The 16161-nt window shown below is 37.1% G+C and overlaps 1 long non-coding RNA gene across 5 annotated transcripts in view; it reads left to right on the top strand.

Moving 5' to 3' along the window:
* The window catches only part of LOC126649415 (uncharacterized), a 52354-nt gene that overhangs the window by 14505 nt on the left and 21688 nt on the right, over positions 1-16161 (top strand). For 3 of the 5 annotated variants that reach the window (XR_007631036.1, XR_007631038.1, XR_007631037.1), the window contains exon 3: positions 7181-7283. The exons of the other annotated variants lie outside the window; for them this stretch is intronic. This is a non-coding gene — a long non-coding RNA (uncharacterized LOC126649415). The remainder of the gene's footprint in view (positions 1-7180; positions 7284-16161) is intronic. 5 annotated transcript variants of the gene reach the window in all.

Genomic DNA, 16161 nt, shown 5'->3' with positions numbered 1-16161 from the left:
CCAGCTGAAACGACATTGAGCTTCCAGGCTGGGCATGGAGGCAGCACAGCCTCAAGAGAAATGGAGCATGATGCTGGCCCGCCGGGCACAGCAGCTGTGGGGGTCTGGTGAACCACACCAGCATGCTCAGCTCCAGAGGAGGGGTGACCTCAAGGGAAATGGGGCACCACAACATACCCTGAAGACAAGGCATTCTTAAAGGGAACTAGCCCACCTGCCAGACCAAGGAGACAGGGCAGCTTCTCCAGAGCCAAATTGATCAGGTAGCCTTGAGATGAACAGACTTCCATGTGGAACTCCAGAAACAGAGCAACCTGGAGGGAAGCAGGCCTCCTTGCTAGACTCTGGAGGTGGGGCAGCCTGTAGTGGTGGAACTCAGTGCTGGGCATCCTGAGTGGGAGGAGGACACCAGTGCAGCCTAACAGACCCCAAAGCAAGGCAGCTAAGAGGGGAGTGAAACCCCTGCCAGGTGGGGTAGCCTAGAGAGAAGGAGGGTACGATGCTGAGCCCTGAAGGTGGGATAGCCTGAGAGGATCAGGTGGCAGGGTGGCCTCAGGGGGAGCAGGGCACAATGCTGCCTCACTCTGCCCAGGAGTTACAGTGACCTCAGTGGGACAGGGGCAATGTGGTGGTGTACTTGGTCACAGAGGCACAGCAGCCTCAAGGGGAACAGGGTAAAACCATAACCTTCCAGACCCCGCAGGCATGATGACCTTAGTAGGAGTAGACCACTATGTTGGCCCAAAATGCTCAGTCTTGAGGGGAGAGGGGCACCACAACGGGCCACTGGGTCTCAGAGGCAAAGTGGTCTGCAGGACAACACGGTACCTTGCTGAGCTTCCCTGGCCATGAGACACTCTGACCTTGTGGGGAGCAGGGTATCACACTGGTCTTCCTGGTCCCACAGGTCGGAGCTGATCTTACAGCTGGAGATGAGTTTGTTCATAATTACTTGAAGGGGAGTTTAGAAGGATGAAAGAGCAAAACTCTTCTCAGTTAGAGTAGATGGACCAAGGGGCTATGAATTGCTCAGGAATTTCCCAAAACTTGGGAAAAGCTGGTTTCATCTTGGAGGAAATGAAAACATTCATGGAGTAGGGCAGCACTAGAAGATGTCACTCAGAGAGCCTGGGCAATCTCCTTGTCTGATAACTTTCAAGATTCAGGTATGCACAGCCAGTCACTTCATACAGTGTTGGCAACAGTCCCACTGCAATAATGAAATTGGGGTGGAGACCTCTGAGGTTCATTCCATTCACTGCTTCTCTGGTTCTATAATTCTTGCATCATTAACTGCTGTCTAAGTGCTTCTTTAGTTCACTGATTCTTCTTGTTATATAACATTTATTATTAGTAGCTTTGAGCTTAACATCTTCTTACTTGCATCGCAAATTCTTGACAGGACACTAGTCCACTGAGCTTAGTATGGCATGAAAATCATATCTAGTAGATAGGGATATGGACAAATTTTGTTTACAAATAAAGCAGAAATAACCATAAAAACAAGTGGAAATACTTAATTTATAAGTATGTATTTGAGTGAATCTTTTGAGTATTAGGAAGATCTGGGCTCCAAAAAACCAGTAATTGCACACTTTAACATCAGGGTTTGGTGTCATTTAATTTGTGTGCCTAAGCATTCTTCTTGGTCCTATTCTTCTGAACCAAGGCTTAAAAAATTTTTTTAAGGATTATGGGCTTTATTTTCTCCTTACCTTTCATGAAGTAAGAATGATTTAGCAGGTTTTTTAGTGAGACACTGGTGGGCATCAAATCCAGTGAACACAAGGCCAACTAAATAAATTGCCTTTGTCTTATTGCCCACATTCAGCGAGCTGCAGAATGTAGGTTAAAAGTATGGACAGTGTAAGGAAACATATATCTCAAACTGCTCTGGTCATTTAACAAACTGTTATGTAATAGCATGGAGAGTATCTGTTAAAATATGGCTAATAAAGGGAGACACTCCAGTATGACTTTTCACTCTGGTTTCTTGACACAAAATATTTTAAAATTTGGCTTTTGATTGCACAAGGTTTCAATTTCAAAGGTTTCTAAGTGAAAAGAGTAATCAGTTCCTACAACAGAATAAAAAATCTGCCAATCTCACTAATTTAGATTTAGGAGTTTTCTTTTACAGGTTGCAGTTTATATTCCATAGTGATGTCTTAAAACTTGGGATTTGCATTTTCATAACTAGACACACTCTGTTGCTAATGTTTGTTAAGTAATGGCAGTGTATATTTACCCCAAGAAATTACACCAGACCACTAAAACTCAATTCACAGAAGCGATGACAAGTCAGTTTGCACCTTAACAAGAGAACATCACATTCCCAAAAGCAATGAAAAATTAACTCTCCTCTGAATGCCACATACACAGTGAAGTAGAGCTGTGTCATTCCAAATTGTATTATTTTTATAAATTCTATTACTATGAAATTTTTCTTGATTAAATCTAAGCAAATAGGATATGGTTTTATTGCTAAATGTTGATGCAGCTCAATTTTCACTCCCTTCAGCCCTGCCCCTCCTCTTTAAGACCTGCTAGATACTTTTTGCTTAGTGTTGGCTTCCTTCCTTTCTCCAAGTTGCCCTTGTTCCATACCAAACTTCTTTCACCTGCTACAATTTCTGGTCCAAAGGTAGATGACTGTGGGCAGGCTGACCTTGAACATAAATTAAAGCTGAACTACTTCGATCAAAAATAAATGTTGATTTACAGTCAATTGTAAATAAAAAGGAGACAAATGCAGCAATGCTAGTTAAACATGAAGGGCCTGATTCTCAGATCCCTTGAACTAAAGATCCATAGCATAAGCCAGGCAGCACCAGAGTGTTTCAAAGACAGCACTCCCGAGGAATCACTACCATTTAAACTAATAAGCAGAGGACTACAAAAGCTTTCCACTAAAGGATAGTGGGAATGCTTACTCTGTTTCAGGATTGCACATTTTAACACAATATTTTAAACCGTGAATTCTGCTTACATTAAGGACTCTTGCTTCATAGGGGAGATAAAGGAACCTCTATCTTAAAAATCATAAGTTCATATTTCTTTCTTATTTTGATTATTTCACTTTTTGACCTAGACAGCTTTAAATTCCAAGAAATCTGTTCTATCTGTTTATAAAGTGTCATATTAAAATCTGTCCTAGAGAATGCAGACTGACTGATGTTGCCATTAGACATAGTAGATCTCTGTTTTGCTGATATGAAGGGGCTTAGTTCTGGGAAGGTTTTCTTCCCTAAGAAATCTCAATGGGAATATGTGCTTGAATAATAATAATGAAAAAGGCCTAAAAATAAATTTAAGACTTGTTACCCTTTGAAAAAATGTAGATAATTCTGTCCCTTCTCTCTTTTAATGGTTTCTTAGTCAAGAAAGGCATATTTATATCCTTCTTCACTTATTCTTTCCACATAAATCAATCCCTCCAAACAGACCCATCAGATTTTTTTTCTTTTTCTTCCTTCAAACTCATCCTTTATGGGATTATCTGTCTTTAAGGACATGTCTGGTAGTGCCCATAGGACAATTCTGTTAGCTTCAGGGAGAGAGAGACTACTGCTGCATGTTAACAAAGTTCAATTCCACAGGCCTTTTATACTGGTATATTCCTTTAAAAATTTGTCTGATCTCTAATTCTTCAATTTAATATTTCTGAATTTAATACTGTTAAACTTTTTTTTTCTGAATATTTCCAATCACATATCTGCCTCTCTGAAACCTGTCTCACCCTTAACATACTTCTAAAGACTTTAATTCCCTTTAATATTTTCTGGTTTTATCTATATTTTGCAACAGCTCATAAAATAGACCTACTTTTGAATTTGACCAAATCCATTAACCCTTTTCATACAAACATGATCAAGGATAGTGAAGAATAAACATGGTAATGAAAATAAAGTAACTCAGAGACTCCTTTAGTGATCCTTAACTTTGTCACGTTTCATTAAGAGCCTCTTATATTTCCTTCCCACACTATTACAGTGCTTTCTTAATTTTAATCTCCATTTGAATGGAAATTTGCTTCTGATGTAAGAATGGTGCAGAAAAATCTACCTCAAAAAAAAAAACTGAGAAAAATTCTGGAGTCTCAAGGGTTCTACACTCCTAATCATAAAGCTTTGCCAACCAATGCTAGTACAGTGAGCTGGGAAGCTATAAATGAAATTTCTCTCAATGCTTTCATGGAAGTGAGATGACATATTGGTGGTTACCCTTCCCAGGTCTTTGAAATTTGTAGCTTGCAGATTTGAGTTTATGATTTCAACAGGGAGAGTTTAACAATACTTCCACTGTGTGCTAAGTGCTAAGGAGAGCTGAAAAGGGTCTCACTGCTATCTCACTTTAAGTACTCACTGAATACTCTAGGCTGGGACAAAATCTAATCTCCTCCTTTTTTTCATGTCAGAATTCATACCTTACTGCAGGTGGGTGAGCAAACGTGAATTTTAAAAGAATTAAAATGCAGTTCTGCTCTAGAAATGGCTATTGGAAAATTGCTTTTTCACAGCATATTCTTCCTGAGGATATTGAAGGAAAGAATGGGACTGTGACGCATAAGGCACAGATTCAAAATATAGAGCACACAGAAGATTATCAAATTCTCAATTCCTGAGACTGTTCAAGTCCCTGTGTCAGAATCAGTAATGCCTTGGGTTATTTTAAACCCAATACAACTTCAATACTGTTGTAAAATTGCATCTTTGATTACAAGGTGAAATTTAAATTCTTGGTTCTGAAAGAAAAATCAGGCCAACCCACCAAAGCTAACTTAGTCCTTAATCTAAGCAAATACGTTAAAGAATATCTGAAAAAAAGCTTTTTTTTTTTTTTTTCTTGAGAGACTCATACTTTTGGAGTCTGTGTGAAGACTGTGAATACAGTTTGTGTATCACTGTCAATGGGATAACTTCCACAGATGATGATTGAACATAAACTTGCTTTTGCAGGTGCAACTTATTATGGTCTTTTTGAGAGTACAAGTTTTCATCAGATTGTTCCATAAGAGAAAGCACATGACCCCAAAGGAACAGCCATTTATTAACACAGCAAATTAGCTAATCAAATTAGACACACACCCACGTTGCAATACGTAAGCGAATCTCAGAAAATCTTCAAAACACTACTCTTGTTCCTACTCCAACTATATATATCTTTGCTTTCAAAACCACTGTGAGTTCTGCTTAAAGAACAGAAGTGCAATCTACAGCATTAAATACTCATCAAATAAATAAATAATAAAATTAACCTATGTGCCATAAAAATCATCAGCTAAGGTAAAGAAGAAGTTGGACAACCATAACAGAATACTTTACTTTTTCAAGTTACTGCAGAACCTCAGAATGCAAAGTGACATCCAGTTACTACTTAGTTAAGAACCTGGGTCTTCCTAAGCATTTCCTTTGCTCCAGTGTTTCCTTCCTAAAAGGCGTTTATAGCATCACCCAGCTGCATTTTGTCCCTGCTGCTGGAAACTTTCCATTCAGCCACAGAACAAAAACAAAACAACGTGTCTGTTTCTTAAACTCTCCAGTTCATGGCATGATATTTTAGACCAAAACACTTAGCAGAATACACCAAGATACAAGATTTTCCACTGCAGTGGTTAGTATGAAGGCTCATGTTCCCTGTTATCACCCTTACTACCAGGACAGATGCAAATGGCATAGTGTCCAAGAGGGAGAGTTACAAGCAGGAATGTCTTGAACTGTAAAGCAATAGTCAGTAGATTCTTCTTTCGTAGACCTCAGACTCCACAGAAACTAGTTTACAGAGGTTTTCATCTCACATAATGCCAAGTTCAGTGCATCTTCAATAATGGTAGCCTTATCACATGCATTGTTTTAAAAAGTCTGATCCCAGCATATACTCTCAGTCATAAATAATCTGGGCACATTTTTACCTAGAGAACTACTGTTGTTAGTAACTCTTTGTGACTCAAAATGTGGAAGTATTAACTAATGTGAATCTAAGAAACCTTTTTTCTTTGAGAAAAAATATTCATCTATTGAAAATCACTTTTCTTGGGAAAATATATTGGGATATTTTGCTATTGTCTATGTATGCATCCCTGACTATTAACTCTTTAAAGTGTTAAATAAAAACTGAGAAAGCCATAAGTTAAATATTAAGATTCTGTCTGGAAAAAAAAGATATTATATAATCCAAATAATTCAATGACATTAGAAAATGCATTTTCTCTTCAGATACAACTAGACAAATAAAGCTTTGATCATAAAAATCTCCCCATGGTGTTGGAACTAGATGATTTTTAAGATCCCTTCCAACTAAACCATTCTATGATTCTGTGATCATTTTTTCAGATTTACTTTGAATACATCCCTAAAAATAAACTCTGAAATTAAAAAATTCTTCATGAGTGTTTTGTTCTGCTTATGAACATTTAAAAATGAGATCAAGCTTCTCATAATCGCATGAAAATCCATCAGTCAGTGATGATCAGATTCTGTGTAGAATACTTAAATGGTAATACTTAAATTCTTTTTCCCATCAACCCGCTAGTTGCCTTTGGCAACTGGTTTTGTATACTCTAGATACAAAAAGAACAACCATTTAATTTGAATCAGTTCATCTGGGGCTGCTTAATGTTTGATTTATCCAAAAGGGAGAAACTGACTGATCTTCCAAAACAAGAACAAAAAATCTCCAAACAAATCTACTTTTTCTTTTCTGTTAGATCAGGCGTGGTGATCCAAACCAATATAACTATAGATAATAGTTATCTTTCTTACTAGAAGTATTCCTTTTCAGTGAAAGTAATTTGATAAACTACTTTATTTTTATATAGCCAAAATCTTTGCAGGAGCTTCACTTAAGAATAAAATAAATTAAAATCCTTTTGAGTTTTGAGTTGAATTCCATTTCTTTACAAAATGTTGCTTAACATACATGGTGACTAAGATTTTCATCTACCGAATAGGAAATGCAGTGTTTCTAAAGACAGTGAAAATGACAAAAGAAACTGATCTGAGTGTTTTAGCAGTCATGTTTTAATGCATGATTGATTTAGCAAATTTACAAAAACCATGTGTCTTCTTGGCTATTGAAAGGACCATATTATATAAGAAAGAAATTATCCTAATAGGAGACAGTAGCTAAACAGTACAAAATGAACAATAAGATTATCTGAAACAGACTTCCTTTCTTCCAGATATTTCAGATACACTCAAAATGATTTGTTTGATTATTCTGGATTTAATTTGTTCTACTCTCCAAAACAAGATGACACAGTCTTCTTTACAGATCTCACTAAGGTATTTCCAAGTTTATTTATGTGAGCCTTTTAATGCTGGTGTTTCAATTCTTACATGAAGTAGATTCGACCATTTGTAGCTGTGGATCAGCAACAACGTTAGATAGAAAAATCATGTTACAAATTGGTTGAACCTGTTTAAGAATTGGTTTAAGTTTTCTTTGGGAAGCTGGAAAAAGGCCAATAAACTTCCATGTGCAGACTGCTGATAAATCTGTGGAATGGACACAGTGGAACCCAGGGTTTGCACAGGAGCACAGACTACATTTAAATTTAAGACGTGATTCTTATTTAAGTTTCAAGCAGAAATCACTCACAGGGTAAAGACAGAAAAATCCGTTTCAGCATTCTCAGAATTTGAATATTGCTTTATTTACAAGAACACGATTATCTCAGTGCAAACTTAGCACTCTCTACTCCCTCTTAAAGTCGCACTTAAGTGCATCATGAATCCTTGTGGTGGCAGAACTAAACCTTCAGTTGCCATCAGAAATGCCTTGGATGAAACAGGCTAGGAGAAAAAATGGAAGTTTCTTGGGAGAGATGTGATATAATAGAAACAAGACACTTTTGCAGGAGGGAGGCAAGAAAGTCTGCACAGCTGCTTCCTTTTTTATTATTGAATGATTTCAACCTCCAGAGTTGTCAGGCCAGTACAAGACACAATTCCTAAAATCCACTTACAACAGCAGTTGATTTTTTATATAAGCATGCTTTTCCTTGACTTGCTAAGAGTTCCGAGGGAGTTTCATAATTAAGAGACACAGTTCTTTTGATATACAAAGCCTCCTAGGCTTTTTTGACACCTGCTTCATGAAGTGTCTCTCACTAGGGAAAATCCAGTTTGTTTATCAGTATTGCCTTGCATTACCTTAAAATGGAATTTTTTTAAAGACATATTGTCCTCTTTTCAACTTCTCCATTCTCTGCACTTACAGTAAATGTGTTGGGATAATCATCCGCTGTTAGTTAATATTAGCTATAGATTTTATCTTGGCACTCAGCGTTCTTACATAGTTTGTCAGTTCTTTGGTTTTGTCATGCATCAAGTACCAGGGGTATTGTCATATGTATGTTTGACATAAGCATTAGGACAGGAAAGAAAATGAGGCTAAGGACCTAATTTTTTTCTTTTGACAGTTCCTCCAGTTGTGCTAGGAAAGGGAAAACATCATCAAGCTATTTAACTGAAGAATGCTCTTTACTGTGAGAAGACTCCAATGTTATCTTTGTTAGTGGAGTATCTTCCACATATTTGGTTTGGGGGATTTTTGTTTGTTTGTTATGCTTTTTGGGTTTTTTTAGTATTTTTTTATCCATATTCATTTGATGCATTTAGGAATTCTGAAGCCATTAGCTTTTAAAAGTTTTTTATGAAATGTACCAAAATTTATCTCCTAAGAGACAAATTTCTTCCAATTTCTCCCTCCAACTTTTCAATTAAGAGTCAAGTATCTTCTGCTTTAAGGACCCTCTAGGAATAAGAAGTAGTAGTAAAGTGTTAATATGTGATATCCAGAAGTAAAACCATCTAATCAAAGTGCTGTGCCAGTAGTTAGAAAACACCAAAACCCAGAGTCTTTCATTAAGCACTTCAGTTTGAAAATTCTAAGGCATTTGGTCTTATACACTGATTAATTAACAAAGAACTTATGCAATCATGTACAGCTGATGATCTTTAAAAGTTAAAGAATGGCATATCTAACTTGTCTTTTGCAATATACCAGATTTTTCATGCTTATCTAGAGGGATAGACAGAATATCACTGGTCAGTTAGGTCTCAGTATATTTGAATGAGGTTTTGTGGGCTGCCTTGAAAGTTCTAGAAAGTTTCTGAGTTTATGCAATCTTTACTAAAGTCACTGCATCAAAATCCAAAGTTGGTATTTTTTTAGAAGAACTTTCTCCAAACATTTTTTTCTTGAGCATCTTCTCTCTTTTTTTTTTAATTCAGAGTTCTACTCAGATGTTAAGATGATTATTCCTATTTGACTTGCCATAAATTATGGTTCATAAGAAAAAAAATAGTGTCAAATGAAAGTATTTTCTGTTTATTAAAAATATTTCTTACTGTCTTTTTAAATGGAAATTAATTTTTTTTTTTATCGGAGTATAAAAGCAAGGATAATTAAAGGAAGTAATGTTCAAGATTTTTGTGATATGGAAACCTGCCTTTTCAGAGTACCTTGAGCAGAATAAATAGTTTGGGATCTTGCCCATGGGAACTGATGTGTGCTCTGCTTTTCCTAGAGCAAAATCACAGAATTTACAGTAATTGATTTCAAAGAATATTTTTACTAAAAGTCTGGAGGCAAACATCTCTTATTATTAGCAGAATTTAAATTGGATTGATTTAGACCAAAGTCAGGTTTCACAAAAGAGAACAGTGCAATGAAATACAAAAGGAAAATACTTTTTTTGCTTACCTCTTTGACTGATAATATGAGAGACATGAGAGGCAGAACTTCATCTCTTGAGAGACAGAACATGCAGTAAGATTTCAAATAAATGGCACACAAAAGATCTATGAAATATTTCTACAGTGTCTGACTAGCAATTGCATTTCCTATTTCTAAACCTTTATGATATGCTCCCCCAGGTTTTTAAGAAACAGTTAAAATTGGACGATTGATGTTATTTGACCTGTACCATGCAGGGATTGTCTACACTACAGTAAGAAAGGGATCTCACAAAGACAAAGCTAAGGAATGTCTAGAGGATCCCCAAAATTCTAAAAGTGTAATTCTGCAGGATGTTTCTGCAAATCCCCACTCCTCTCACGAGCTGTAACTGTTTGAGGGTCCTTCTAGTCAACCTGTATATCTCAGATTTTTGTTGAGCCCATAAAAATAATGGAAACATGCTGGGCTAAAATAAATGTTGGTCCCTATCCTTTCAGGATGTTTACATGAGAACTTGTTGGTGTACAGTTAGATAAAAGAAAAGCCATACAGTCCCAAGTGGAAGCTTCACAGAAGTTCCTCTGTTACACTGAGCAGTCTGAGCTCATCCTGGGTCCAAGGAATTTGTGTGGTACAACACAAACCTGAAGGCCACGCTGTACATGCAGCACATCACAGCACAAACCTGGGCCTATTCAGGAAACTGTTATGTGAATCCTCAATGTATAGGAGTCTCAATGTTCCTCAATGTATAGCAGTCTCATGGTCAGGATCATTACAGCAGGCAAGTTTGTTTTTTTTTTCCTGAGACATTAATAAAAAAAAATTAAAAATACATAAATGTTTACTGAGATCATCTGTTACATAAATTTATCTCTCTTCAATTACAGATACATTTTAGATAGCTAAAATGAACATAATCATATTTTACTTGCATTTCCCTCTAGACTTTACTTTTCGTAACACATCAATAAATATGTGTCCTTTCATTCTTAAAGTTACCTCTGTTCTAACATACGACTACTTAACCAAAGTTAAGCAACAGTCATTACACTAATAGCGGTACCTGGATAAGAGAATTCTTTTCCTTCTGCAAAGGCTAAAGTTTTCTCGAAGATAAATTGTCTGAGTTCCCTTTACAGTGCTTTGATTGTGAAGAACTCTTTAAAGCAACTATAGATACAAGTGATTTTTTTTCACACTGTACAAAAAGCAAATGCATGAGAATCAAAAGATGGTTCTTACTCTTCACAGACCTGATGAGTCAGAAAAAAATTGAAAAGAGAAGGGAAAAAGAAACAGGTTAAAGCAAAAACTGCATGCATGAGCAAAGCAAAAATAAGGAATTCATGCATTACTTCCATTCAACAGGCAGATGTTTTTCAGGAAAATAGGGCTTAATGACATGCAACAGTTACTTGGAAAGACAAACATTGTAACTCTGAATCTCCATTCTCCTTCCTTCTTTTCTCTGGTTTTGTAAACTTAGCATGATGCCGTATGATATGGGACACCTTTTTTGTCACTGGGCTCAGCTGTCCTGGCTGTGCCCTCTCTCAACTTATTCCACATCCCCAGCCTACTCATTGGCAGGACCATGTCAGAAACAGAAAAGGCCTTGATGTTGTGCAAGTGCTACTCAGCAATAACAAAAGTTTCATGAATTATTGGCAATGTTTTGGTCACAAACTCAAAGCATAGCACCATATAAGCTACTATGAAGAAAATCAACTCTATCTCAGCCAAAACCAGTACAATGTTTTAACAGGCAACTGCATTTACGTTCTATGGTCCACACAGTGAATTGGACTGAGTAGGTAAAGGCCAGCTTGTTCCCTTTCAAGGCTCTAGCAAGGCACTCTCAATCGTGGTTATGTGGTCTTCAATCACAGATGGAGGACTCTGCATGCTCCTTAATTAAGCTTTTTTAATTTCTCCAGTCTGCTGAGGTTCCTCTGAAAGGCAGTTCTATCCACCATCATAATGCTGTATATAATCTATGTCTAGATTAGTTTTTTATGCAATCCAAAATACTGCACAGAATTTGGAAAAAAACTCCCCACCTAAATAAGAAACAAATAATTGCATTTATAATTTTAATTTATGTGTATTTCACAGTGACTCTAATACTCTTTGCCTACACACAGCAATTTTAAACTGTGTGAATAATTTAAAATTTCCCTCCAGAGAAATGTAGATTCCTTTAAGTAGACAGTAGGATAGATCAAAGGTATTTGGAATGTTTCATCTGATAAAGACAAATCAAGAGAGGAATGATATAAGTCTTACTTGCATTAAAAAAAAATTCACTGGAGATAGTGGTTAGTTGACATCTACTGGACAAGAAGAAGAACCAAAAGCAAAAGCAGCAGCAGAATCAAAAAAGAAAAATAAGCAAAAAAAAGGAGAAGAGAGAGAAATAGAACCAGAAGAAGAAACAGAACCAGAAGAAGGAGAAGGAAAAAGAGAAGGAGGAGAAGGAGAAGAAGAAGAACAACAACACTGGAACAGGTTGCCCTGGGAAGCTGTGGATGATCCTTTCCTGGATGTTTTGAGATCAGGTTGGACCGGGCCCTGAGCAACCTGGTCTAGTGAAAGGTGCCCCTGCCCCCGGCAGAGGAGGGTGAAACTAGATGATCTTTAAGGTCACTTCCAACTCAAACCATTCTGTGATGCTATGACTCTATGAAGAAGAAGAAACAGATGCAAATGAAGAAGAAGCAGTAAAGCAGAAGCTAAAACATCAGAAGAAGCCGAAGAAAAAGAAGAAGGAGGAAAAGGAGAATAAGAAGCCAAAAAAGTCAGTTCCAGGAGAAGAATCAGAAGAAGGAGAAGAAGAAACAGAAGAACAAGAAGAACATAAAGAACAAGATATGGAACAGAAAAGAAGTAGAAGCAGAAAAAAAAGCAGAGAAAGCAGAAGCAGCAGAAGACAATGAGCTGCAGATGTGGACCTTGTATGTGGATTCTTTGTGCTCATGTGCTAAAAGAGAGTTGTTCTGTTCTCCACTCTGGTTTGTCTATTTTGACTGTAAATTCATCAGAGCATGGGCTTTCTCTTACCTGGCAACAGTGTGCACTAATATCATCTCACCTTCTTAAATAATAATTTAGAATAAATAATAAGCATAAATAAGAACTGATGTAAAGTGTAGCTTGCTCAAGTATGAACACAGTATTTTATACAACATGTGCCACTCCCTCACCGGTTATTTTAAGCAGGTGCATGACAGACTGGAAGAGAGTCCAAGGCACACTTACTGGCAGAGGAGAGATTCTTTTCATACTTAGCAGTGTGAGGGAGAACTGAGGAAGTTACCACAGTGCGTATGGTCTTTCCAATCCACACCGAGGAGTGTTAGAGGGAAAAACTCTGATGGGGTAGCATAGGTTTGGTGCCAAACTCTGCTTCACTTATTACACTTGCTGCTGATTTGGAAAAGGGAATTTAGAGCTTTTACATCAACAGTCCTCCAGTACATGGCTTGAAAAATCAAACAATGGAAACTCACAGGTTAAAGAAAAGGTTGTTACAGTAGAGGGAAAGAAAAACAGAAAGAGAGGAAAATGGGGAACACAACTTGGAGACATTCAACAAATTATAAAACCTTGAATCTTAATTAGAGTAAGATTTATTTTAATTGGAGTATGATTTATCAGTCAATTCTCAGTGCAGGGTTGGGGCACTTTTTAAATATCGTTATTCGTTACAAATATTCCATGGACAAAGAAACAAGGAAAACTCTAATACCAAATGATACCTAAAAGATTTTGTGGACAGCAAATTGAATATGTTTGAAATATGATATGAAGGGAAGGGGATTAAAGAATGTACTTTTGAACATTGAGTGTTTCTCAAAAAATTATTTCTTACACAATTATAGGCTATTATTCTTCAAAGTTCTTAAAGATATTCTTAAATTCAGGGCCCAATGTGGCTTTGACTAAAGTGGTATGTTTATATTTACCTGCAGGACTAAGAGTTTAATTTGTTCAAGAACTGTGGAATCTCATGTGAGTGAGGCTAAACCACACACCAAGAAAATAAACAAAACAAATACTTCATAGTCAATGTAAGATCAGAACCCAGGTCACCACATAACTAGACAGGCACACTTCATAATTAAGTTGGCTTGATACTGAGCATACCTGTCCCAAAGCCATTAGCTGTCTCAAAATTCCTGTTTTGAAGGAAAAGTAAAACCAAAAAAAAATGAGAAACCCAATACAGACCAGACCAAACCAACAAAACAGAAAACCCAGACACATTGATACTGGCTTTGAGAGCATTAGTGTCACAATAACCTGAGGTTCTGGGATTTATTCTGCAGTGCTGATACCACAAGAATAGAGAAAGAAATCACTTGATGTATCTTGTTAATATTTGTTATAGCAATCAGATTCGTGACACTGCTTGGAAGAAATATGAGAGATTTGACAACTGCTAGAAGGTGGGACCTTGAAAAGATGCAAATTATCTGTCATGAAATATTAAATTTGGTTATCATCTTTTGAAAACCTTTGCATCAGTCAAGAAAAATTCAGAGAATGTGAATCTTTGATTCTGCAAAAAGCTGATAGTCAAGTGTACTGTTTTTAATTACAAAATTAAGCTGGACAGCTATCCCCTACTCATACATCAGTATGTCAACATGTTAAAATGTAAGATTTCTTCTTGGCAGTTGTTTGTCTGAAATCATGATGGTTAGCAGCTCTTACACTTTACTGCATGAAAATAGGGATAGGCATACATGAGTGTCAGTATTTTTCCAGTCACAGTAAATGTATGCCACAACACTGTTCAGTGAGAGGAAATTCCATAGGACACAGTGGCAAATTTGCATTTAAATGGATGCCTTTTATTTCTGCATTCTAAATAAAAAGAACCATCTGCAGCTAGACAATGTATCTAAAGTTAGCACGATTCAAAGGGCTCTGAGATACAGGATAGCAGTTTCCTTTGATAACAGCAAGCAGTAGACTAGGTTTGTTCAATAGTTAGTATCTCTTTCTGATAAAAATGCAAAATCGGATCATCTCTATCTCCTTTCAAAATGGGAGTACAATTTGACTCCTGAGGAACTGCCAGAAGAAATGTCCTTGATTTTTATGAATATTCATTATTTGCAGATGTTCCAACTAATCGGATTAAAGTCCTCTAAGTACTCATTGTTTGGGCTAAGAGTTAATTTTCTTCATAGTAGGTTATATGGTACTATGTTTTGGATTTGTGACCAAAACAGAGTCAATAATACACCAAAGTTTTTGTTATTGCTGAGTAGCAGTTGTACAACATCAAGGCTTTTTCTGTTTCACGTATGACCCTACCATAGGCTGGGGATGTGGAAGAAACTGGGAGAGGACACAGTCAAAACAGCTGGCCCCAATGACCACAGGGATGTTCCATACCATATGGCATCGTGCTCAGCGACAAAAGCTGGGAAAAGAAGGAGAAAGGGGGAGGATCAGAGTTATGGTGTTTGCCTTTCCAAGTAACTGTTATGCATAACGGAGCCCTGCTTTGCTGGAGATGGCAAAATATTTGCCTGCTGATGGGAAGCAATGAATGAATTCCTTATTTTTGCTTTGCTTATGCACGCAGCATTTGCGTTACCTATTAAACCATCTTTATCTCAACCCATGAGTTTTCGCACTTCTACCCTTCCGTTTATCTCCCCCGTCCCACTGCAGGGGAGTGAGCGAGTGGCTGGGTGGTGCTTAGCTGCCTACGAGGGTTAAACCACAACAGTACATTTTTAGTTACTCCCTCCCCCTCGACACCAATATTTCTTTCATAACTGTTCCCAATCCTGCATTATGTTCTTGTACCAAATATTTTTGGTATGCCACATATGCTTGGATAAGGACACTGATAAATACTAATGAATTAATCAGTTACCTGGGCTACTGAAATTCTATAAAGAAAACAAGAATCCTTCCAAATCCTCATTCCATGCTTATTGTATTAAATACTCTTGCTTCACAACTCCTTCTGTGCCTCTTTCTTCTAAGCCAAGCGGGTCTAGCAGGTTAATTGCTTCTCACAAAGAAATCTTCAGCCTATGCTTCTCTACTTCCCATTTTTACTACATGCCTCTAGGTATGTCCCATATACATGCCATTTTGGAGTGACTAGTGCATTGCTGAGAAATGCACAAGACCATACTAGAAAGAAAACATCCTGTTGACTATAAGGTGATCTTACAGATCATCCCAGATTTTATGTCTCTTTGAGAGGGGAGAAGAAGTAGAAATTTCACCCGAAGTATAATGAGATCCTACATCTACTATGCTATCAATTCCAGGCCCTTATATCATGTTTTTACCTCCTAAACAGAAACCAAATACCACGTTCCTGTCACTGCCAATCATCTCACACAAAATATGAATTAACTTTATTAACACTCACCTCGCACTGCTATATTTCCTCTGTTCTTTATCCTGTGCTTCCCTGCTTCCATGACTGCATTACTGTTG

The sequence above is a fragment of the Myiozetetes cayanensis genome, unplaced genomic scaffold (assembly GCF_022539395.1).
Source record: "Myiozetetes cayanensis isolate MyiCay16 unplaced genomic scaffold, myiCay2020 scf5-8, whole genome shotgun sequence".
In the NCBI taxonomy this organism is placed as follows: Eukaryota; Metazoa; Chordata; class Aves; order Passeriformes; family Tyrannidae; genus Myiozetetes; species Myiozetetes cayanensis.
Note: the sequence above shows the minus strand (reverse complement) of the source record. Positions and strands in the feature narration are given on the sequence as shown.